The following is a 25,655-nucleotide window of genomic DNA, read 5'->3' as shown; positions in this document are numbered from 1 at the left end:
CTCTGTTTGTTTCTCAGATAATAGAAAATAAACAGCTTTATTCAGACCATCTGACTAATGAATTCATTCAGAAAAAATTCACTGGCTACTTTTAAATGCGATAATGTCATTCACTGAACAGGCCAAGACTATAATCACTAAAACTGTGCCATACCCACACATCTGGAATTACTTCCTAATACTTACATTTATCTTTAAAGTAAACACGACTTTTTCAAGAGTTACTATTGTTCCGTGAAACACTCCGGGCTGTAGTTAGTGTCATGTTACTATCTAAGGATTGTCAAGAGGTTTTTATGACGTTGTGATAGAAGAAAATCTATTTTGAACGGCAATCCCCAAATTGTCTCATTACTGATGTAGACAGACTGTTCCCTGGCCATCGCACAGCACAACTTGAGGCAGACAGCTCAGATCAATTCTGTATGAGTGGATGGTTGAGAGGACAGAAAATGCGATACAGACCCTTCCATCTCCAGGTTACTGGTCCTGTTATCCAGAGGAAAATCTAGTTAAGATGTAACTGAACTTTGTGTTTACACCGAGTGATATTCAGTTCAATAACAGCAGTGCAACAGGCATTTAATTTTTTTAATGTGATTTTAAACCCATATTTAAGCTGGAGAATGGGAATTCTGAGCTCCCAGCATCCAGTCCCCTCTTGTCTCCCCGTCAGGGTGAAATTCTCACTTTAGCTTCCCCAGAAAGGAAAACCAGGTCAACAGGGACACCTTCTGAGCTGCACAAAGCTTATGCAAAATGACATACTTATTTCAAACACCCCCACCAGCCAAACTCTGGAAGTGTTTAACAAAAGTAGGCAGAAACTCAGGTCTGCAGACCAGAATTGAAAAATTGAAGTTCTGAGCACAAGGCTTAGAAAGGCTGGAAAATAAACGTCTTAATCCTACCCACTTCCCAACCTGAGGCCTCAGGAGCTGGTGGAATCATTTTGGTTGGAAAAGACCCTCAAGATCATCACGTCCAACCATTCACCCACCAGCAGCACTAACCCGTGTCCGTAGGAACCTCTGCCCACACTCAGCTCCGTGTTATATCCCCTGCACGCGTCCCAGAGACACAACTGCCCCGTCCTCACAGGACAATATGGGCAACACAATCACTGACATTTGGGCTCGTTTCAGCCGCTAAACCAACTGTAAAATAATAAAGGTACTAATACAGCAAGGCTTTAACTCCCGTGGCCTCCAACGCCCTCTCTCTCCATCTCGCGTGCAGGGTCTGGCTCCCAATCCCACCTTTGACAACCACAACCATGCTGTTTCCGCGTTTTCCAACCCAAGAGCGCTCCAGGGTTCCCAGCTCTGCTTCCTGAGCCAGCCCCCCTGGTGCTGGGGACTCCTCCGGCTGTCCGTGCTCTGCCATGAGGACAAGACCCTGAGAGCTCATCGGCTGTGCTACTGGACAGACAAATGCCACAACCAGCGTGTGGGGAACAGACACTTCAGGAATGCACAAACAAAGCAAGACTGAAGCCTCTTTATTCCCAATACAGGCTGGAAAAGTGCGCAAAGGTCATTAAAATCACGCAGCTCGTTCATGAGCGACGTCTACTTCCCACATGTCTCCAAGAACACGTCGCTTGGAACTCAGGGAGTTAAAGAGCGGTTTACGGGCCCCTATTTTCCTTCTGCAGTCCCCAGGATATCGCGCTCTAGCTGGGAGATAGGGACGTACTACACAAGCATTGAAACGACTTCAAAAGGCGTTTGCGCTGTTCACTGTGAACAAACGCAGGGCTCGCTGTGCTGGAAAAGCGAGTGTTTGCAGCAGGGGTGGCCGTCACACACCCGCCACCAACACGTGCGGCACACAGGACACAGACACCAACCGGCTCAGCAAACGCAGGGCTGACAGCTCAGCCCCACGGCACATAATCACCACTGCAAAAACGTTATTCAGTAAACCTCAACCAAACGGCAATTTTGAACCTTCTACTCTAGCGAGGATCATTAAAAATCTTCTAGTCTGATTCTCTCCACATTCACAGACACAAAATTTCACCGTTTCTCACCCACAACCCAGCAAACCTGCATTCCAATATTTTTTTCCGGAAGGCTCTAGAATAAATGAATTGATACTCAGGGTCCAAATTTGTCCTCTGTAATGTGAGGTAGCTCCACCCAGCCGAGCGCGCAACCCGAGGTTATTTGAAAAGCCTCCTAAAACCAGAAAGTGGGGATGGGGGCTCTGTGTTGGTTTTATCCAAGCTCAGATGTGCAATAGGAGTTGTGGGGTGAGACCCTCTGGGTTCCTGCATTTCCGAGATCCGATATTGCCTCTGAACCACCCTCCAGAGAAGCCCATGCTCCTCCACCGACTACATACAAGCCAAGAAAAGACTAAACCAGAAAAAAACTGTGATGTTTTAGGTGGGAAGTGGCAGTTTTTTGAGAGAAGTTAATAAAGAGGAGTACAACAATCAAGTAGAACAGAACATGACCACGCATAACACTTCAGGGTGGAGTAAGCAGCAAATCCCTGCTGGGACTGCCCTTCCTTTTCCCCTCATCACTCCAAGAATGGAAAACACATTTTGCGGAGCTGCTGCGGGAGGGCTCTGGTCATGGGCCGGCAGCACACGCTCCTCACGAGCCATGTTCCTCCAGCTCTGCTGAGCGGAGAGTCCGTGGGGATCCAGGCAGAGATGGGATGGGGGCACAGCTCGAGCTATGGGGGCACAGCCCGAGTTAGGGGGGCACGTCGCACACATGAGGACTGTGTTAATAGAATAAAACTCCATGTACTGAGTGCTAGCCCCAGGCTTGAAGAATACAACCTCCTTAATTCAGTTTATAGGGAAAACACTGAGTACTCAGCCTCTCTCCTCATGTATTCATGGTTTTTCCTTCAACGATCAGTGCTGGGCAGGGTTTACGCAAGTTGAGTCAAGGCTATACACAATTTAGTAAAGTTCAGCTTCAGCAGGTACATCACCAGCTAGTCCATGGCTGCTCAGGCGAGGTCCATGGATTAGACACGCTCCCCTCCATCTCACAAGCCACCTCGGTACCCAAAGTGGCCAAAAGAGATGGAATTCAGCACCTGAAAACTGTCTTGTAAAACATCAACTGGGTTTCTGCTTCTCATTAAGTCAATAAAGAAATTCGCACAGACTGCAATTCGCACAGCTCTTCGTCAATTGCTTTTAAAAACCACTTTCATCAGCTTCAAGGTCTTTCCTAAGTCAGTTAAAGGCAGCGCCTGCTGAATTACTGGGATAACTGGGAGTGTCCCGCTGTGCAGATGGCTCAGCTGGAAAAACCAACAGGGACCAGCTCATCGGCGTCCCTCCCACCTCCATCCCTGCATCTACCACTTGTTAACACTCTAACTTTGTGGGCTTGCTCTGGTGCTGGGCCATCCAAAGGCAAATGCTGCTGGTTGCTCTGAGACCGAAAAGTGACAAATAAGCAGGAAAAGTCAGAGCCTGCATTCTGGTCGGAGCCTGGAATAGCATCCTGAACGGTGCTGGGGCTTTACGAGGGGTCATCTGCCCGCGGCAGCTGGCGTGCCGAGGAATGCTGAGGAATACGAGTGGCAGCAGGCAAGGGCACTTCTACAGCCCACGTACTTATGGCACTATAAAACACTTACAGAGAAAATTCTGACTATGGAATTGCCTGAACTTTTAGATACAGAAAAACCTTCTAATGGCGGTAAGCTAATATAAAGTGATCAAAAATACGAGTGGGCTGGATTAACGGTATGTTCGCCATATCTACCGCACAGGTGAACTTTCCAAGCACCTCTAAAGAATCCAGCTGCAAGTACTCGTGGATGAAGATGCTGGTGGAGAACACCTTGTCTCATGGGCTGCCAGGAAGGCTGATGGATTGAAATGGTTATCAACAGGCTTCCAAACAAACTACCAAAAAATTCCTTCCGCAGTCACTGAGAATTTAAAGGACAATGTTTAGTATTATCATGTTCCAGAAGCTATCTGTGGGTCGACCTTCACCAAAAGAATGTGAAAATGCTGGGAAACTGTCTAGAGTGGTATTTACCTTTTTCTTCAGTGGAACAGAACAAAAAGTCTTTTTTAGTATTTTTCAAGTGCTGTTTGAAAACCCTCGGGAAAGGAGTTTCCCATTTTCTGGTCTCCGCTCTCTCACGACCCAGTTTGCAAGAAACAGAGCACCGGGCTTCGGAAACCTGCTGCGTGTCGGGAAGGCCTGGAAACCGAGCCGCTGATGCTGCCGGACGCTTGGCTCCTCTGTGGATGAAGGCAGCGCTGTCTGTGCCCAGAGAACAGCAGAAAATCCTGAACACCTCCGCCCAGCCGAGAGCCGAACTCGCTGGGAAGCCGCAGCCACTCCGAATGCCCTTGGTGACTCCTCTTTATTCTGATGGTGTCCCAGCAAACCCGCCGTGCCGGGCGGTGTCCAGCCCATCGCAGGCTGAGATGCTTCACGCAAACAGCACTGGCTGAAGCGGCCAGCAAGGCTGGAACCTGAAATGAAACGTTCCCTCGGAAAAAATGTCAAACTGGGAAGCTGCTCGATGATTCCGTGAGAACTGTGATTGCCTACCATAAGTTCACACCTGTTACATTCATTTGAACTAAGAGCACTACAGCCAAGTTTCTGGTGACAAGAGATGCTGTGCAACGTGTTGTCTTCAATCAGAACACCAGACCTGGAGGTTTCTACATCACTCCTCACTCCTACCAAGAACCTTAGACCGAAGCAATGGGCACAAATTACATTTACAATGAGAGAACATTCACAACGAGAGGACAACTGGGGCTGCCCGTGCAAGGTGTGCACACCAGGTTTAGCTCGAAGCTGCTGCAGGGGATCGGCACAATCACATCCACAAGCACATTCCTCCTCCCGCCGTCTCCCTCCGGAACCCGAGATGCGACGGCTCCGACTTCCCGACAGCAGCAGGGCTGCCAAGCCAACAGGCCAAGGATTCCACCGGCCAACCGCTCGCTCTCTTGCACTTATTTTCCCTCTCCATTTCCACACCGCACCCCTCCCAGCCCTCTCATTAACAAATCCTCCAGCTCCTCCGACGGCTCATTGTTGTGGCTGGAGGTCAGGAGTGGGGAGCAAGGACCAGAGAACACAAAGCGCTGCCTTCCAGCACTGTCACCACCATAAAGCCAACACGCACAGAATAAAACAGCACTGAACTGCTTTTTGACCAAAGTCACGCTTGAAGCGCTGAGACGCATTTGATAAAGTGGAACGGAATGGGAATGCAGCAGGGCAGAACGGCTACTTCAGGAAGTCTCTTCCAGGGGCTGAGACCCGGCTGTACGTGCGGGGTCGCTGGGCAGCGTACAGGTCCCAGTCCAACCCACGCACATCAAGCTGGGAGGTGCTGGGGCCTGATGACAAGTCCCGGTGTGGGAAGAGAAACCCAGGCTGGTTTGGCTCTGCCCCCAAGTGCAGCGGGAAACCGCACCCAGGGAGAGGCCCACGGAGAAAAGGATGTTTCACCGCCAAGGCTTTTGTTCTGGGCTCTGGTTATTAGCGATATCTCACAGCCACGCAGGCATGGAAGCGATTTAAAGGGGCAGCCTGGAGAAAGAACCTGCTGCACAGTCAGTGGGTTGCGAATTAGCAAACCAACAAACAAACAACAAAAACCGGATTCCGGGGGCGGGAATGAGGCAAGATTTGCTAACACGCTTCCTAATGCAACAGCAACGCGGCCGGATCCACAGCTGCTCTGAGCAGCACACCAAGCGCCAGCCCACCACGGAGCAAGCCCAAGTCGAGATTTAAGAAGAGACTTAAGACAGTAAAAGTTAGTCCATGATGATGCTGAGCTCAATTCTACCTGCTCTGGAACCAGCACTTGGTACCGGAGATTCCCGAGACCCCTCCAGCTGAGCTAGTTCTGCTCATCGGCTCAGGGAGCTCTGGCCAAAGACCTGGCCTAGGAAACCATGTGGTTTTGGTCCCAGGGGCTCAAAGCTCCAGAACAAGTATTTCCTTCCGATGGGGAACCCCAAACCACAGTGAATTCATGCAAAGTTTTGCCTCTCGATGGCCAAACTTAGTGCAGCACTGGGGCACGTCACAGGGACCACATGGACTTTAGCTGCTGTTTCGTTAATGAAAACGAACCCAGAATTCTCTTCAGTCGGTTAGCGGGCACCAACCAGGGGAAGGCGCCAGGTAAAGCCGAGTGTACCGCCTAAGTGTGCCCAGCTGAGCTTTTAAATGGACACCAGCTGTTAATTCCTTCCCACATTCTTCACATTTTTTCAGCCAACTCCTGACAAGACTAACAGAAACCTTCCCCCTTAGGACTCCATCTGACGCATAGATAAAATAGTCAGGCAAGGCAAGGAAATATATATCATAATTGCTTTAATTGAAATGCATGCCTGTAGGTCCTCAGCGCATCCCTGCCCTTTGAAACAGGTTAAAGAGTCTTAATGCCATCTAAATTCAGGCAATTGGTTATTCAGAGCACTTGTGACCAAACAATTTGAGATGCATCCCGGGAGGAAAAAGCAGGCGGGACGGAATTTAAAACCCTGGGAAAGAAAGTGACAGATGTGGAGCAAAAGCCCAGAAAAGCTACATCTTAAATAACTTGGCTAATTATTTTGGTTCTTTGATGTTTCAACTACAGTTAAATGTGGGGTCTTCTGGGGGTAGGTATTTTAGTGCACATCTTCATGTGAGATAAAAGATACTGATCATTTTATTTATCATGCAGCAATGACTCTTTCCAGGTTTCTCGTGTCAGGTTGCCAATACAATTACCTGAGGTGTCGCAGCTGCTTTAAAAGGATTCCCATAATATTCCCCCCCAGCGCTCACCACCAGCAGGACAAAAGCCTAAGAAATGACTTTGTAAAGAGCAGCAGTGTCACACCAGATCAAACTTGAGCCATCCCACCCATCGTGGACACCACCATTTATTTTTGCCCTGAGGTGCGTGTTATTCAGTTCTAAGTAAAACAGACAAATAAACGAACCAATGACATTTAGCTCTTCCCAAATATCCAACTATTCTTGTTATAAACAACACGTAAATAGGGCCCCAGTGGCACACAGTGGCTTTTCCAGCCTTGTGCACCCTGCGGATGGAAATGGCTTTGCGCAAATGGGAAAAAATAACCCTATTTTGGTGCGAGAGCTTTATGGATCGTTGCGTTGAGCTCCCAAAGCATTTTCACACTGAGGTCTCAAAGCCCATCCTGTGAAGCACTCAGGATAAACAACCAACCAACCAACCAACCACACAATAAGTTGATTGTATTATTTCTGTGATCGCTCCGTTTCAAGCGGTTCCCAGGTGCAAAGCCCCAAACCTGCGCACGAATCCCACGGACCCACAACACGCAGCAGCGAAACCCACATAAAGCGACGATACGTGAAATATCTGAGGATTCGTTCATTGTGATCTGAGGGTTTTGTCCTGGGCTGGCACGCTCCCAAGCCAACAGCTGCACTGCTTTTCTCCTTCCACAAACACTCCGAGTTCGCCAAAGCCCTGTTTGTGCTGGCAAACGCCCAGCGGTTTATTATTATGCACTATTAGTTCATAGTGAAAAATGCGCACTACGGGGGGAAAAAAAAGCCCGGAGAAGCTAAATAATTGGGTACAGATGTTGAAGATTTATGAAGCTCCATCCAGCAGACAGTATCTGACATATTGTTCCTATCACCTGTTTGCTTTCTGAGTTTTTAATAAGATAACTATGCGTGCCATCCTAGCAGAACATTCTAGAATTCCTCCTTCAAAACCCAATAACTTTTGATCTCCACTTGTCTCCTCTCCACAACAATCCCTCTTCAAAGTCCCACAAATGCCACTTTATATTCATTTCATATTTAAATCAGCTCTTGGCTGTTGTTTTCATCATCTGGCAACTTTCAAACGCAATCAGACCACTTCATTCTTACTTCACGTCCCAAAAACTAAACCTGACACATCACGCCAAATCCCCGGCATTTCAAATTCATCATCAAATCTCTCATCGTCCCAAAGACACTGTTCTAAATACTTAATCATTTTCACATTATTTTTCCTTTCCTATCTACTGGCAAACACCATCTGCTCGGCGCCTTTGGGGACATCGCTTCCCTGTGTCATACAGATGCCCAAACCACCGTGAGTCCAACACTCAGGTTAAGCCACCAACAAAAGTGACCCCGTCCCAGCCAGATTTGTGAATCTTGGATCATTAAACGTGTTCCACAGAATACCTGCGATGTGCAAAGTACCGCAGCTGGCAGCAAGTGCTGCGAAAGTAAAAGAAACAGGGGAAATGTGTCATGGTTTTGCCACTTTGGACGCCGTGGCAAGCGCTTTCCTCCCACCGGCACGAAACAGCCAAACAAGGTACGACCCCTCGGTTGTTTTCCCAAGGATTTACCATGGAGGGTAAATGCCCACAAAAGGCTGTGTTTCTGCAAACCCGCGCGTGCGACCGCTGACATCTCTGCCGTGATTTCCACCGGGTAACCTGGCATTTCCCTGCACCTTCCCCACGGCGCTGAGAAACTCCTCCCGGAATATGATTCCACCCTTTGGATGATGCGGCTTACGCAACGCTGACTTATGCGGGTCCTGACCTCATTACAGATTTAGACACTGTGCCCATATTAAACAAAAGTAGATCTGGTAAATTTGGAGCGTTGGGAAAAAAAAAAGTCTACGGAGATTTAAGTTTTCCTACAGCTCTGAAATAGCGTTTGTCAATCACAATTGCACTTTTGGGTCAAAAGAAGTAAAATAAATGAATAATCCCTATTTAGACACTATGTTCAGCAAGTGGGCGGTGTGAGAGGTGCCCCGTCCAGCCATACCCTTTCTCTACACTAAATACGAGTGAAGAGACAAAGGCAGGCTGGTGGGCCTGTCCAGCTTCTCCACCCATCCCAGGGAATACAGATGGCAAAAAGAAAGGTTAAGAAGCGACAAGTAGAGCCAAGTTCCATTTACATCACTAAGTGTTCTTCCACGGATGGGAAGCCAACATTTGCCGTGGAGAGCATTCTCTCCGCTTTCTTTGTGGATAAACCAAGCGGAACAACATTTCCACTACCCACCGACTCCGGTCCTTGAGCAGGTTTTGAGCTGCCTTCCAGTGTCTCCAGCACACGGCCTAAAATCCTCAGCCAGCTCCATTTCATTTGTTTCCTTCATGAGTGTAAGAAGTCAGATGCTTTGTTTCTTTACTACATGGCCCAGGAATCGTGGAGAAACCGTGTTGTTTCCCTCGGCATCTGCACAGACCACCCAAATTTGCTCTAAATCCCAACCTGAAGTGCAGAAGTAGAATCACTTGTTGTTTGGTTGGTTTTGATTTTGCCCTGACCATCAGATTTCAATCTGACCAACTGTGTCCAAGGACAGAAGTGCTGCTGGCTCGGAGCGTTCAGCTCCACTACAGCTCTGCTTTCTCAACTCACACTCCTGCATGATATGAAGAAACAAACCTCATTCATATTTTAAAAGTAGAAGATTCTCACATATTTAAGACTCACACCTGCAGATTTACAGCAAAATGAAAAACAACACACAGCCCTGGAGCCATTGAGAAAGCGCTAATCCCAATCATCTTCCACCTAATGACTGTTTACTCCACAGCCCTTTCAAAGCTTGGGTGCTCTCCACATCTTCCCGCTTTGCCTTTCTCCTGCCCATCTTGGGGAAGACAAAGAAGGACAGACGGACCTGCGGGAGGACAGAGTGACCTGCGGGAGGACGGACGGACCCGCGGGAGGACGGACGGACCCGCGGGAGGACGGACGGACCCGCGACCTGTGGGAGGATGCTCTGCTCTGCGCCAGCTCTGCAGGCTCTAAAAGCCTCGTTTCCTGGGGGAAATCCTGAGCATTGTTTCCCTTGCAAGGCAAAAAATAAAATCTCAAAGTTCTAAAAGCATTGCCAAATAGTACAGAGGAGAAAAAATATATATATATACACACACAGAAAAGCTCTTTTTCGAAGGATTTCAAAATGGCCATTGGCTTTACAGTTTTAAAGGTAGCGAGACTAGTTCCGTAACTCCTGCTGGGAATAGATTTTAAGGTATCGTACAGATCCACCCCCTTCATTTGTTTCAAGTGATGTTTGCTGTAGTTTGGCAGGGGTTTCTTAAAGGAACAATTATTAGTGACCAAACGATCCCACTGTCCCTGCTACCCAAGCAGCTGTGTTTCCACCTTGCACACATCTGGAGAAAGCCCAACTCTCCTCATTACCAAAACACGGCGAAACGGCTCATTAGTGCAAGTGCGACACTACCGGCAGCCTCCAGAGACCTCGCGGATCGCAACTCCCATTTGAGCAAGGATGGTGGCTGTTGCGCCAATAAAGCAAAACCACGATCAACCCAATGCGCTGCAATCGATATTTTAAATTAAATCAGTCAAGCCCGTATTCAAATCAGGTCAGCAGTAATTAAAGCATCCTTATTTGGAATAGCAAAACCAGAAAACCTGCATTTCCCAAAGTGAATATATTAATAGGAGTGTTTTGAAATGCATGATGCACCAGTAAGAGGCTTTAACCTAAACCTGAGGATTACGCTCTGCTAGCTTTTCCATTATTCCGCTCTCCATTAAACCCCATGCACTGGGAAGGCAGCAAGAGGTTAAAGCAGCCCTGCGATCCTTGCTCAGTCCCTTCTCCTCCTGAGGATCCTGCTCTTGGGTTCTCCTTATGCCACACTTGCCATTACGGCCGGAATGAAGCACCGAGGGCGGAATTCGATACCAAACACTTCTATTAGTGACGGCGTCAATGACAACACAACACACAGAATTAAGCCTGGTGATTGCACCAGCGATAGCAGAACTGTCCCCTCTTGTATCTGGAATGATCTGCTTGGTTGACTCCATCTTGACACAGTGATTCAGTCATTTTAATTCTTGACCAACTGGAGTTGGCTTCCCTTCGCCGCACACCAGGCTCCGCGTAAAGCACGTGCAAGCGAAGGTAATAATAATAATAATAATAATAATAAAGTGAGGCTGAAGCGCAGTAACAGGATTGAATATGTAAAAACACCGAATTTTCAGATAGTCCCTGGCTTCTTTTTCCAAACAGGCATCTCAGGAAAAACTCCGCAGTCTGGTTGTGTTGAGAGGGTGCTGATGAACAGGGGCTGCGTCTGTCCCGCCTTCAGGAACAGCCCCGGAGGGAAAGCTCGGGTTCCCAAGGCGTGGGAGGGAGCCGGCACACCCCAGATGCACAAACCACAGTCCGCCCTGAGCATCCCTCCCGCAGGCTGCCCCGAATCCTGCCCATTCCCAAAAACCTGTCGCATCTCTGTGCAGAACCAGCAGGTGGATGCAAATCATCAGCATTTCTGCACCTGCACGTTAATGCCCACGAACTGGAGCTGCCTTCGCCCAAACCGGAGCTGCCTTCACCCAGACCGGAGCTGCCGGCAGAGCCACGTCCACTTCGGCATCCCCGGCGGTCCCCAAGGATGGACGTGGCCGCAGCTCTTCGGGTTGGGGAAGACGTCAAACGAAAGGGCTCGCCTGCAAAATTCAGGGTGTGCTTTTGTCCTGCTGCAGCGCTCTGACTCCTGCAGCGTTTGGAAGGGACGGTAAAGCAGAAGAGAAACCAAACAGAGAGTTCTTTCAAATATTCATTTCTGGCATTCCACAAAACTAATGCAAGATCCAGAAAAACAGCACAGAGCCCTTCCAGGGTAGCAGCAGACCAAGGGAAAACAAGCTCCAGGCAACAGATGAAGCTACACCATCCATTCTGGGGCTTGTCACCGTGCGAGTGCCCCAAGTACAATCCCTTCATCCACGTATTTCACAGTAACACTGTGCTCAGTAACTGCTGAAAAGCTGCTGTAGCTACAAAAACACCCTGGACAACCATGACAAAAAGATATTTGTGCTGACTACCACATCCTTGTTTACCAATTACAAAACCAGCATGAAAAACATGGTTATTACCTGAGTTACAAACATTGAGAGAAAAACATCCACTGAGCAGGATTTCTAATCCAATCCACCCAGCACAGCTGTAGAAGGACAGACCCAAACAAGCCATATTTGACACAGATAGATTAGACAGATGGTACAGTCCGGTATAAAGGGGATTTGTGCCTGCTTGACTTTGACATGGCTGAATTACTTATTCATTGCAGACACAGAAGAGTTATGCTGCATATTTTACAAAGATTTATTGCCTATTAAAACTTCATACCATTCAAAATTGTCACGCGTTCTGCACAACAAAATAAGGATTGTTTTGCAACTTAAACTGTGCGTTTAGTATTTAACTGGCAATACACTGGTGCAGAACCTTTTTGCAACCTGTGAATTTATGCAAGAACGGGGAAAATCAACTGAAAGGTGGAGAGAAATCCTGATTTAAAAATAAAAGCGCTGAATTCCCGAAGGGTGCCAAAAGCCTCCAACTTGGCGCAAGCACCCTCTGTGTCCACCTGTTGGCTTCACCAGCGGATGCTATCGGGTTCTCTCGGGACTCCGGTGAAGAACAAGATTAAAAGATGTTATTGCAGGGAGTTCAGGAGGGGGGGAAACTCGAAATCCCCATCCATCTCCTCAGCTCCCACATGTATCCAATGGGATGTTAATGACTCTTCGCTCCCAGTCTCCTCCCAGTACCAAAGGAGGAAACGACAAGATCATCTCCCACTCCAAGTTAAAAATTGGCCTCGGCATCACCCCTTTTAGCTACAGAACGACCAGAAAATCAGCAATAATGTTTTACCCTCCAAAGTAACAATGTCCGTAGTTCTCTACGCACCTCACTGGAGACAAAACAGATTCAAAACCAGAGTAACTTTCTTACCCGCAGCGAGAAGCTTGATTTGTACCACCAACTGCCATCAACAGGAACCGTGGTGTCTCCCTCGCTGGCCTGACCCGAGTGGTTCCCAGCGGTTCCCAGCAGCTGCGTCTCCAGCCGGGGCCCCCAGGCTCCTCCCCAGGGCTGAGCGGGAATTCTCCAGCCCCACCAGGGCTGCCAGGGCTTTCATTTCTCTTTTATTTCCCCTCGGATCACAGGGCACCTGAGTGCACGTGAGCCTGGGCTGTGCGACGCGCCCGCGCTCACAGAAGGTACCAGCACCAATGTTTTCGGTTTTTCTCACCTTTACAAAGCTGGCGCTGATTCCAAGTCAAATTTATTGCGGTCATTAAAGTATTTAGTGTAAAAGCCACGGTTTCCACTCTTGAAGCGCACCTCTGTTAGTCTGGCAAGTAGGATGCTATGCAGGTAGGATGCTATTTTACCAATACTTGTAATTTAAGAGAATGAGTGAGGCTATTTCGGGATGGCCAAATGCCACCTCTAGAGATCACCTAGTGCCACCACGTATCCACAGGAACACACAACCTGCACACACGGGCCAGCCAGCCAGATTTCTTTTTTGTCGTTATAACTAAAATGTAACACAGAGAAGAATAAAAATGAACTTATTTGGGAGGCCAGCCCTGTGGTTACAGCCTGTGTGTTTTGCACAGATAACACCACCGGAGTCCAGAATTTAATCACTCCAGCGTGTTACTAAATTAAAACAACGCACTGAAGCGCTTGCCCAAGGAAGCACTGGCATGGCACTAAGAGTATGTCGGCGGCTTTGCATCTCAAATGTTACCAGGACTGGAGCAAAGACACGCCAGGGGCTGGCAAACTGCAAACACCCCCCGTTTCACACACATCGGTGCCACCCTCCAGACACTAAATTGTGCCTTGGTTGCTGAAGCTACCACCACATTTATTTCTGTATATATTCAAGCCAAGAAAGTTACCTTCAGCATGAGTGCAGGCACAAGCGCCAGATCTGAGGGATGTAATTTAATACAAATAAACATGCTTCACTAATACCAGCTCCACTTACGTCAACAGGTGATCTGGACAAGACAAATATCATTAGCTAATGTGCAGCAACCAGAGGCCTCTCCAAAGCAGGACCAAATCGTGTGGGCTCGGTCTATGAGCAGCCAGGACATCCCCTCCTCACTTAATAACGTGGGTTTTTATGGTGTTTCATGTGTGACTGGTTGCACCCCTTTGGGTCCACACGCTTTGGGATGTGTTTTGGTCAGAGAGCGCCAGGCCGCGAGCACAGAGTCCAGGTGGGAGAGCAGAGGGACCGTCCCTTTCTGGGGACGCTCCTGGAGCTGGGGACTCCAAACAGCTGGCACCGGAGGTCCCGCGGTCCCCAGACAGACGGACGACACGGAGATTTACCGTCCTCCTCACTTAGCGCCGGCGCTCCGCCCCACAACACGCGTCACCCAGCCCAAAATGCCACCTCTCCCGGGGTGAACGCGGGACAGGCTCCTAGCGTCACAGGCCAAAATAACCCTTATTTTTGAAAAAGCAAAGGTTTTAGCCTTGCAGGGATGCACCCAGCCGGAGAGCACCCACCGGCAAAACACAACTGGGTCAGCAAAGTTCAGCTGATAAATTAAATATTCCTGCTGGTCTATCACACACAAGCCAAACTAGAGAACAGAATGGAAAGAAAGGATCTATTTCCCTCTGAACTTCCCTGGCAGCCAGAAGAACAGTACTCACTGCTCACCTGCACCTGGATTCTACGGACAAATTCCATTCGCTTTTACAGCAGATGACAACTCAACCACCCATTTCAGCTCAGCAGCATCTGCTGAAAGCCCTTCTGGACTGCATTTCCATGAGAAAAGTTGTGCACTGTCTGGCTCCCTTCCTCACCCCATAGTATCATTAAGATGACATTCAAGTCACATAAGCACATTTTTTTTCCCCCCCCACTAAATACACAATGGTCGTTTCTGTTTGTTCGTCCTTTATTTCATCCTAGGGGAAATCCTCTTGTCCAATATCTTTTTGTTGATGGCAAGCTCAAGGAAATTATTCTGCTGAAATGGTATTATTAGATTTTACATTAATTAATTTACAACACTGGGAGGGGGAAACAAGCACCTGCCTTTCATTTATTGTTCTTTCAGGATGGAGGCTGAGGATGTCAACACATCGAACTACCAAGCCCTTGATCTCCCCACCCAGCCCAATCATTCCCATCGCACCCACCCTAGTAAGTGGCCTCCCAAAGGCAATTAGTGGTTTGCTGAGATTTCCAGCCCTCCCGCCACAACCAGACAGGGCTGAGCCACCTCTGGCACCTCCAGCCCAGCACGGTCCACACGCTCTGAGCAAAACCAGGATCCCGGTCTCGTTCCGACAAAACTCTGCCAACGCACGTTTCTATTTGAAATTCCCACTTTTACTTTCACATTCCTTCCGGTCCGTTATTTCCTCCATTTGATTGCAGATCCTCTTCACTTTCCTTCGATGCATTTCCTGCTTCTTTCTCCCACCCACTCGTACTCTTTGTTCAACAACAACAGATTAGAGTTGGAAAAACAGGGGCGAAGCAGCCTCGGCCCCATTCCTACACTGCCCCAGCCTTGGGAATGAACCTTTGACACACTGAATATTGAACTTCTCTGGCAAGACCAACGAAAGAATGTCGCCATTCACAGCTATTCTGAATGCTGCAAGGAAGGCTTCATATTTGAATATTGCAATTGTAATGGCAATTGCAAGAGGAAGGGCCTATTTTAAGCGACGCCCTGACTTTATGGATGCCTCACAATCAGGGCACTGTAATGCAGCGAGAGGCAATCAAAGGAGAGACTGTGACATGGTCCATTTTGTGCACAAGGCTCGCGCTTCATGTGCCATTTCGCATTCTGCACGGAAACAGAGTTTGGGAGATTCACCATCATCTCCAACAGAAACCACCACGCAGTGAAGGCAGAAAATGGGTAACGATGACAGATTCTCAACACATCCAGCTGCTGAAGCCAGGCAGGTGTCAGCTCGGGCTCCAGTCACTAACGGGGCTGGGGCTGAGCGCTGCAGGGTGACCTGCCCCGGGACAACAGCTCCTGTCTTCCTCACCCCTCCACAGGCCTTGGAATTCAAAATATGAAACCAAAACAAAACACCACCCAGTTAAAATTAACTGTATGCTCGTATTAAAAAAAAACCTCTCAGCTGCATTTCTCTGTTGTTTGTTTGGTTTCTTTTTGCCCTGATACTCAAATTACAAAGCCTCCTCCTCCTCGGTGATGCTCCAGACAGCCTGTTGCCTTCATTCTGAAACCAGCGACTCAGGAAGAAACCCAGAACGCTTTGTTTGGCTGCTTTCCCCCCAGAAAACACAACTTTTTAACAACATACTGTCAAATAAAACACTAATATTAATGATGCTGCTGCCCATCCAAACCAACCCCATCACGTGGGACTGCAGAACCATCAGGAACCCGCTCGGGACAGAGAAACAGCGCGGTACCCACAGACCAAGGATCATTCTTCATTGTCAAAGAGACCCGGGTCCACCAGCGATAAACCCACACCCGAACGTGCCACGTGCTCCTCACCCGCGCCCGCAGACCACAGCATTGCCCCAAACACAACAGTTTGGAAGTTGGTTTCCCAGTGCCGGTGGGAGGAACCCAAACAAAGGATGTAGTGCTCCCGGTGACAACAAAAATGGGAAGCTTTCTTTAATTTTAACAACTTCGCGGAAGGAAACTGTGTACGAAGCATTCCAGTCTGCGACTATACACTGAGGCCAATCCAGAGAAAGAGAAAATAAGTGCCATATTTCACCACAGTTCATATTTTCTCATTACCGGTAACTTAAGTACTTTCCGTTCTGGGAAAACAAGATTATCATTTAGAACAGTGGATCAAGACAAATGAGTTTGCCATTTGCAAGAGCGATTCAACAAAGATCTCTAGGAGCACTCCCAATGCAGTGGGGACTGTGCTCCATATTCCAAAACACCCCAGTCTCAGCTCACCCAGATCTAGTAACGCTGGGATGTCCATATGGTGACACAAGCCCGGCCAAAACACATGGAGAAGTCAAACAGGACCGTAACGACCAGTACAACCCAGCACCAACGCACACATTCAACACCCATCAAGTTTACCCTGCAAATACTTCTGACCCGTGTGTGAACCACGAGGCACAAAGCAATTAAAAATATGGTTTGTTATCACAGTAATATTTGCATGATACTTATTGATATGTATGGTTTCAGGACAGTCAGCCCAAGGTGAATCACCCATCTCTTTAATCCTTTAACACCACTCTGGGAATGATAAAGAAGTCTGGTTGCCTGCATAGGGACCGTTCCTCAGCATTCCTCACCATCAAGCATTTCAGTCTTCAAAAATCGCAACAGTTTGATCAATCCACAAACCAGAACATTAAAATACATACAAAGTTATTTTTGGCCTTCTTTTATATATTTGCATGCCCTCCTATCTCCCTTCAGAACACAAAGTGATACTCTGGCCAAGCCACTAAGCATCAGAAAGGAGATGTGTCCATATAAAAACATGCACAGAACTTGTAATGGTAAAACTGCTACAGGCGCCAATCTAATCGAGTTGGCCGAAAATTAATCTCAGGCCCAAAGCTCATCCCTGGCTCCCTGGCGTCCTGCCACAGCTTATGGCAACCTGAATTTAAAACCCAAAGCAGCTGTATTACCCCAGAACAAGGCGAATCGCCCGCCGGTTCCTCATCGCGTGGAATCCGGGGAACTTTGTGCCTCCCTGAACTCTCCGGGCACCACGAGCCGCTGCGGCCCCAAGTGATTCACGTTGTTTTCTGCAACAGCTGTAGAAACATCTCTGAAATGTCTGGCGCGCCCTCCGCCAACGCCGAGCTGCACCTGCCCCGACGGACACGCGCTCAGCTCCGGAAAACACATCCCGCGTCCTCACCCTCCTCCTGCTCCGCTGCTTCGCGAGAGGGGCCCGCTTAGAGTCAGCAACCCTCTGGTTTCCCTCAGCAATAAATATCTAACTGAGCACCTCCAGGTCCTGCCGGGTATCTAAACACTGATCTCTGTGACACGCGCCCCGGCAGCACCGTCTCACTCAGGATTTACTGCCCCATCAGGGTTACTTGGTGAAAACACAGATAAGAGCCACGTGCTACCCATCGCTCGCACCTGCCCACAAAGCGGGTGCCACCAGCCTTGACTCCTGCCGTTATTCACATTTTGCTACCTTCTCACAAAATCCTTTTGTTTCTAACATGGTTAAGAAATGCAACTGAGTAACACAGAATTATCTCAAACAGGTTCTTCTGCATCTTTTTATGCAAAGATGATTTAAAACCTCAAGCCACACACTGTGATTAAGTAAATCGGCCCAACTTCAGGTGCTGGGATGCAGCTACGCAACCTGGAACAGCTGGGGACCCAAATCCTCTGTTCTTCAGTGCAGCAGAGGAAGAAGGACCCTAACACCACAATGAGAATAAGCACAGAAGACCCCTCTTTCCTTACTAAACCAAGAGAAGAATGTGGCTGAGAGTTTCATTACTGACCTGGCAGACAGTGTAGGTCACTGGTACACCATGGTTATTTTGATACTTTTCTAGGAAAAATGCATTTCGTTATTTGTGGCATTTGTTTAACTCAAAATCACCTGATTGTTGTTTGTCTGGTGCACAATGGGAATAGATCTCTTCCCCCATTTCTCAGGCCCCTGGGGCAGTTTAACGTATTATCAGCCATTATTCACATCTCTTATTTAAACCGTGCAATTTCAGTTGGCACCTCCTGATACACAGAGACAATCTGAAGTTGTGCAGGATCGAAAGAATACAAAGCTCAGTGAAACTCTGATGAGATTGTACTTCATGTGGTGGGGTTTTTTTGTTTTACTTTGGATATTTTGGTTTGGTTGGGTTTTTTGTTCTGTTTGGGGTTGTTTCTGTGGTTTGGTTGGGTTTTGGTTTGGTTTCTGCATGGGTTTTTTTGTTCAGTTCGGGTTTTTATTGTTCACCTCAGCCCCACGTGTCGTAAATCAGCGTAACCACATAGAACATCAAACCAGTATAACGACTTACAGCACTCCCGATTTTTTTGTTCTGCATTTCATTGTTCTGTAACATTTCTACTTTGGTTCTTCCTTGCCCAGGTCCCTGCAGCAGAGCAAACGCGCAGCCGGGGATGGGTTATTTCAGCGCGGGTTCTCCTGCCGCAGATGCGCACCAGGGCGGAACTCCAGCACCTGCTGACTCAGGATATTAGAGCCCCGCTCCAAAGCACCGGCCCCCGCACTTTCCTCACACCATCCCATTTAGAAGCCGACTCATCCTCTTTCCGTAAGAAACTAATTTAGGCATCCCAGGTTTTAAGTTTAAATGGCTTACGCCACCGACTAAAGCTGTGCAGATTCTCCTGTTGACAAATTTGACGCGGGGCTGAAAATCAAATTTGCTCATGTTTACCCCTGAACAGAACCATATTGGTAAACTGCTGGTTGTTTTATATGCAAGTACTAACTGCTCGCAGCCAGTGTCTTCCACCAAAACCCCATCCCCAGTGAGCAGCCCCGGTGGGCCTGAGGCCACTGAGCTGATTCATCTCTACCCTGGTGCTGCCACACAGCTCACGGTGAATCTGAACACGCTGCTTCCAACCTACACCGAGGTAAAAAATCCACCTCGTTTCCCACTCAGGTAACTGTGAAGATGATACAAACAGCTCTTCCTAAGCTGGGCTGTGGGGTTTGTGCCCCACTCCTGTGGGTTTAATAAAGCTTGTTTGTCCCTACCTGCAGCCATACCCTGCTAAAGACTGGAGGGGGACCTAAATGTTCCTAAGATGCAAACAGATTATATTACCCAAAAAAAAAATCCCCTGAAGCCTCGAGTCAATAATCCATTTTTAGGAAAGAATTTGTGCTAAAATGAGGTAAGCGATAACTCTGCAGATCCCTGTTATCCCCAGTGCTATTTTAGGGAGCGGGTGACTGCATTCGCGCTTGTCGCATAGTCCTGCTCCCCATCTGCTGGCACATCCCCAGCACAGGCACGCCGGCGCGCAGCTTATCTCCCAGACACGGCCACCGAGGCTTTCCCACAACAACCCACCCACCCCTCCGCAGCGAGAGGGCACTCGCTACCATCGGCCTCCCAATGGGAAAAACAATCGGGAAAAGCTTCTCTGACGCCAAAAACGCAAAAGAATACAACACAGCAGGCTCCAGTTCTATCAAAACCTGAAGACCACAAGGCAGATTTGCAACTGGTGCAGGCCAACGTGGCTCCACCAATGGCAACCCGATTTTTTTTCAGGCTTAGGATCTGGCTTCCTAAAAACATTTAAAATTACAATAAGCATATGTTGCTCTAAAAAAAGGTTAAAAAAAAAAGTTAGCAATGAATCCATTCACCTTTGACTATCACAGAATTGTAGAATTATTCGTAGTATTATGCACAGAAAAAGCTCGCGATATTTTAAGTTACAAAAATAAAGCAAACGTTAAACTAACTGGGTTATCTTTACCACATACGGACCCTACATGGCAAAGAATACCTGGTAACTCAAGGTGAACTGTAGAATGGTTGGTTGAAGCCCTTTTTTCCCCTCAACATACTGGAGCCACGAGCTCCCCACCAACGCAAAGATCTCCATCTACAGAAGACCTTGGCCTTGTACTTGGGGCTGAACCCCCCGGTGAAGACGAAAAACCTCCCAGTATCAAATTCAGCAACCAGCATCACCCTAAAACGCCAGTGCCAGGCGGCTCAGAGGAGCCTGTGTCACCGCCACCAACACCTCCAGGAACGTACAAAATACAAACCCACAAAGTCTGGGACGAGGGTGATCCCTACGGACCACTACAGGCACCCGGCTGAACCCCAAACCATGAGGCTGTAGCACAGTCGCGATCCGAATGCAATGCTGTGTTTTAAGAAAGCTTAAGGAAAACTTCAAAAAAGGACAGAACTAAAGGTCTGTTGTCCCTCCAGACTACGGCCAGGAAGGATCACAACCTCCATTCAATCACCTTCCACAATGGCAACGAACACATGAAGCGTAAATGCTTTATTAATTAATTGGCTGCTTCAAAAACATTAACCCACGTGCCATTCCCTCAGGTGGCCAACGAAGCGGTGTGTCAAAGCTTGTTTGTTTGCTTTGGGTCTGCGTGTCCTCATCTCTAATTGCATCTGCCACCAACTAAACCGAATCTTGGTACCTGTGTGCACAACCACCCACCTTCCAGGAGCGAATCCATCGCGCCCCTCCTGCAGACCCACTGACACAGACCGGCAACCGCCCAGCCCTGACCAAAGCCCATTGTGGGGATCACTCCACGCTCTCCCAACGGTGCTGAGCCACGATTAAGAAAACCAAGCCCAGTGGGCACTCCAATAAACATGAGCTGCCAGTCAATCCCTCCTCCTTTCTAAAAACAAACAAAAAAACCCCTTTGCCACTTCTTTGCAAGTCTTTTCAAATGGCGGGTCCGCAGTTTCTCCAGTTACTTGCAGGAGGGTTCTCGTGTCATGTTCTTACAACTATAGTAACTCCAAGCAGCGTGACTGTAACGGAGATGGAGAAATGGTTTCCTGTTGTGCACGCAAACAAAACGCGGAGCCTCAATCCCACAACATCACTCCTCGGTGCCTTTCACACACCAGGGGCCAATCGCTCAGCAGGTGGAACCTGCGCATCTTCCAAAAAGAGCACAGCATATGCTGGGAACCCCAGCAAACAGAACAGACACTTAATCTGGAACATCTACCTGTGAACGGCTTCACAGCAGCGTATTTTTAGCCCTAGGAACAGGGTGTTAATGACACACCTCTCCCGTTGCAGCGGCATGACGGGTATGACCCGCTCGGCTATTCGGAGCATCCAACAGGTGGGTCTCAGCATCGCTGGCACAGGATTTCCACGCCCAGCTGCTCCTTTTTCGGTTGCTGCTGAACAACAAACCAGCAGACTCCTTCTTTTTAAAGTTCACAATGTTTTGAGTGTGCTAAGCATTAGAAGTAAAAACAACTGCGCAACAGCATAGGATGTGTCTCTAGTGGTAGTGGGGACGTGCCAGAGAGATTCCTGGTGTGCTAAAGACATGCAGCTTGAAAAGAAATACACATATCAGTTTGTGCAATACATAAAGAGATGAGCAGGAGGGAAGTGAAAGACATGGAAGAGTAAGAACATCCTAAAATTTTCACCATTCAACAAGAAAAAAGACCTTACAGAGAAGAGGTTGGAAAGAAGTTAATGGTGCAGAAAAGCAATAGCTCAAGACAACCTTAAACTGTCCTTGGCCACAGGAAGACTCATACAAACCCCAAGCACAAAGATTATAGATTGGTGTGTATCTTTTCCTAATCACAAACATTTTAGTGCAGGTAGAAACATCCCCTTCAGACACAGCCCTACCCTGCCAGCCTTCTCAAACCACCCAGAAATCTGTTGTGAGCTCAACCATCAACAATACACACAAACACACGCAAAACTGGGCTTTTTAACGAGGAATGGACAGTAAAAAATGTGTCTGGGATTAACATGAAAAGAAAGAAAGCCGGACAAAACAGAAAAGGAGCTGCCTGCTTAAACATACAGAATTGATCACTCTGTTAAATAACCTACCAGGCATAAGAAAAACTCCTTACATGTAATATCTCGGAACCCTTTTTTCATGAAAGGAAAGCAAAGCTCGCAAGGTCCAGCTGTAACTGCTGCAACACTGTGCTCATGTTCATTAAAAAAACAAATTCACAACAGATCATTTTAAGAGTAATAATAAAAATCTGACAAATGAAAACCAGATGCGGAAAAAAGATTGTAAGCGAGGGGAAAGCAGCCTTCAAGGCGGGCTCCCCGCAGAACGCTGGTTATACACCGGGATTTCACCGCTGAAAGTCAAAAAGACCCCGGGGTTGCTCTGACGTGAGGTCGCCCAGTTCAGCCCAGTTTGCAGAGGTTTTCCTGGAACGGGGAGCGGGTCTGGGGTCCCAGATCCCAGCCGGGCAGGATTTAGGAGCTGACTCATGGGTGATGCTGAGCTGCGGTGCCGGGTTTTAACGTGTGCCCAGCTCAGGTGACGACGGAATTTAGGTGCCTGGAGAGATTAACTGTCTAAATAACTTCTGCAGGCTGAGCCTTAAACATCTGCAAAAATAGACCTTCCCATCTGTGTTCCACAAAATATGTCTGTGTACTCCTCGCTAATGAAATACAATGCTTATTTTACAAGTAATCCAATTACAAATATTAAATCCTGTAACTGAACCACGTTAAAAAAAAAAAAAGCTTAGTCAGGGGACATAATATAAAGGAACATTACGGGCCCACCCAATAAAGGGGTTTTAACCGATTCAATTCTATATATGTCGAAGGAAAACCAAAGCATCTTTCACAAAATGGTTGTTGTCCGTGTGAGGGACACACAGCAGTGTTCTGGTCTCCATCCCTGCAGCATGAACACTTTGCCCCTCTCCGTTCCGCCTCTGCGCGCAGGCAGTTCCGTCATTCCAAAGCCTGCAGGATTCGTGCCACCATGGAGATGAACCAGCATCCCTAACGCTTTTTGCCACATAACTGCTGCAAGCTCCTCTTACATCCAAAAATGCTGCATCCTGCTCTAGCGGATATGGTTTACTGCACTTAACCTGCATTACAGAGAAATGCAAAGCGGGCTCCGGTTCCATCACCTGACCCCTTTTTCGCACCCAGTTTACGCTGCTGCATGAAGGAACAACATATTTGCTGCCTATTTTATTTCTGGCCCACCTAGCGCTGGTTGTGCACACCAGCCAGCCCAGCCCCACAACCACTGCTAAGTCATGGGGGCATCGCAACAGCCAGGAAAAAAGGAATGCCAGCGGATAACAACAATTCTTTAGAAATCACATCTAGCTGCCATCGCCCACCCCTCCCCGCTCTTTATTCTGCACCGTTTCCATCTCCTGTCTCTCCCTCCAGAGGCTCCTGAGTGCACACAAGTCCTTCCAGCGCAGATTTCCTGCAATGGCCTGAGCAGCCACAGCCTCCCCTGACATTTCCACACGGCTGATACGGCTCTGCAGAAACGGCTCTGCCTCTGGAATCCTTGCATTGTTCCCCAACACGTCTTTCGGCACCATACATTCACACGGAATAACAGGATTTTTTTTCTCATTGGCTAGACAGTTCAATAAGCAGGTTTCATAATATTTCTATCCTGTCAATAAAGGTCAAAGGCTGCACTGAATGCTCTGGATGCTGATAGTCGATGTTTATTGCCTCTTACAGTAATCCTGCTCCTGGTTTCGCACACTAAGCATTTATACCTATGGACGATGTTGAGTAAGTGCAATCTAGAAGTACAGATCACTACTCATCTTTAAATAAGGATCCATTTTACTCTCAGCTGAAAACACCAAAATTACAGAATCAATTACCCATTCTAGTTTTGTATTATCACTCCAAGAGCAAAAGAATCAGCCTCAGCAGAGGGCTATCTAAAGAAAACGTCAGACCCCAGTGCCATGAGCCAGGGTTTTCAGAGCTGCTGCAGTCTCCCAGTATCTACCAGGGGTCTGCCATGTTTTTTTTGTTAAACCAGGCCTATCTCCATCTAACTGCAGGAGCCATCCGAACGAGATAACGCAATCAAGCCCGTGCATTATGCCTGTTAACAGCGCATTGGCTTCGGGAACACAGCAATCTGGAAAAGCGGCGGCCGAAAGCAATCAAAGCGCCGCAGCCCGTATTGCGGAGAGCAACCACCACCCTGCCCGGGCGTGATCCCGGCTCCGCCGCACAAAGCCCCGCAGCGGGGAACGACCTGCCGGCCTCCCCCGACCCCCGCCCAGGAAAACATTAAAAGAAATTACATACATTGAAAGAACGCAACGAAGCGGGAGCGGCAGCGGTCCCCAGGCGCAGCGCGGCTCTCCGCACCGCGGCCGGGCGTGCGGCTGCGCGGAACGGGCGGCACCGGCGGGAGGGGCGGCGGCCGCGGCCCCCGGGGAGAGGCCGGGCCGGCTCGGCGCCCTGACAGCCCCGCCGTGGGGAGCGGGGCCGGGGCTGCGGGAGCGGCGGGGGGGAGGCCGCGCCGGCCCGCTGCTCCGCCCGGCCCTGCGGAGCGCGGCTGCGGGGAGCGGGAGCCGCCCGGGCCCGCCGCGCACACACACACACACGCACGCACGCACACAGACCCGGGGAAGGGGCCCGGCCCGGCTGCCCCTACCTCTGCGCTGCCCGGGCGGCTCTCCCGGCTCGGCGGCGGCTGCAGGGAGTGCCCGGCGGCGCCCGCAGCGCTGCGCTCCGCCCGCCCGGCCGCGGCGGCTGCGAGGGGCGCGGGGCGGGGCCAGCGCGGCGGGGCGGGGGCCGAGCGGCCGCCCCCGAACCCCCCTCCCGGCCCCCGGCCCTGCGGAGGCGCCGCCGCCCTGCGGAGCGGGGACAGGTGGCCCCGCCGCGGCGCCAGGCGGGTACGGGGGCCCTGGGCTCTGCTCACCTGCCGCTCGAGCCTCGCCCTGCCGGCACCCCAGATGTTCCCCCTCGGGCAGCGGCCTCCCCGCAGGGCCTCTCACAGCCTCCCCTGAGCGTTCCCCGCTGCTCCCGGCTTCTCCTGCCTTTCCTCACATTTATTCGGTTATTGGGTCTCACGCCTCACGCTCCTCCTCCGCTGACACCCTCCGCTATGGCGGAGACAATGTTGGCTCCCCCCCAGCATCCATTTCCTCCGGGGCGACTCTCCCGCTGCTCTGTCATCCCGCCTAGAAACCCCGGCCTGGGTTTGGCCTCCTCCCCTGCGGACTCATCCTCTCCAGCCCTGCCACCTTCCCACCCACGCCAACAGCCCCGCTCCGCCAGGGTCACCCAGGCCCCTGAAATTCAACC

At 49.2% G+C, this 25,655-nt stretch overlaps 1 protein-coding gene across 3 annotated transcripts in view; it reads right to left on the bottom strand.

Moving 5' to 3' along the window:
• Positions 1 to 25,405, bottom strand: part of SPTBN1 (spectrin beta, non-erythrocytic 1) — a 108,984-nt gene extending 83,579 nt beyond the window's left edge. The window contains exon 1 of one of the 3 annotated variants that reach the window (XM_065833463.2): positions 25,270 to 25,405. The gene's annotated coding sequence lies outside the window, so the exon portion shown is untranslated. Of the gene's footprint in view, positions 1 to 24,650; positions 24,776 to 25,002; positions 25,118 to 25,269 lie in introns of those variants that run through there. The other 2 variants (XM_065833462.2, XM_065833464.2) reach the window with 2 other exon arrangements.
• Between the last annotated feature and the right edge of the window lie 250 nt (positions 25,406 to 25,655).

The sequence above is a fragment of the Patagioenas fasciata genome, chromosome 3 (assembly GCF_037038585.1).
Source record: "Patagioenas fasciata isolate bPatFas1 chromosome 3, bPatFas1.hap1, whole genome shotgun sequence".
In the NCBI taxonomy this organism is placed as follows: domain Eukaryota; kingdom Metazoa; phylum Chordata; class Aves; order Columbiformes; family Columbidae; genus Patagioenas; species Patagioenas fasciata.
Note: the sequence above shows the minus strand (reverse complement) of the source record. Positions and strands in the feature narration are given on the sequence as shown.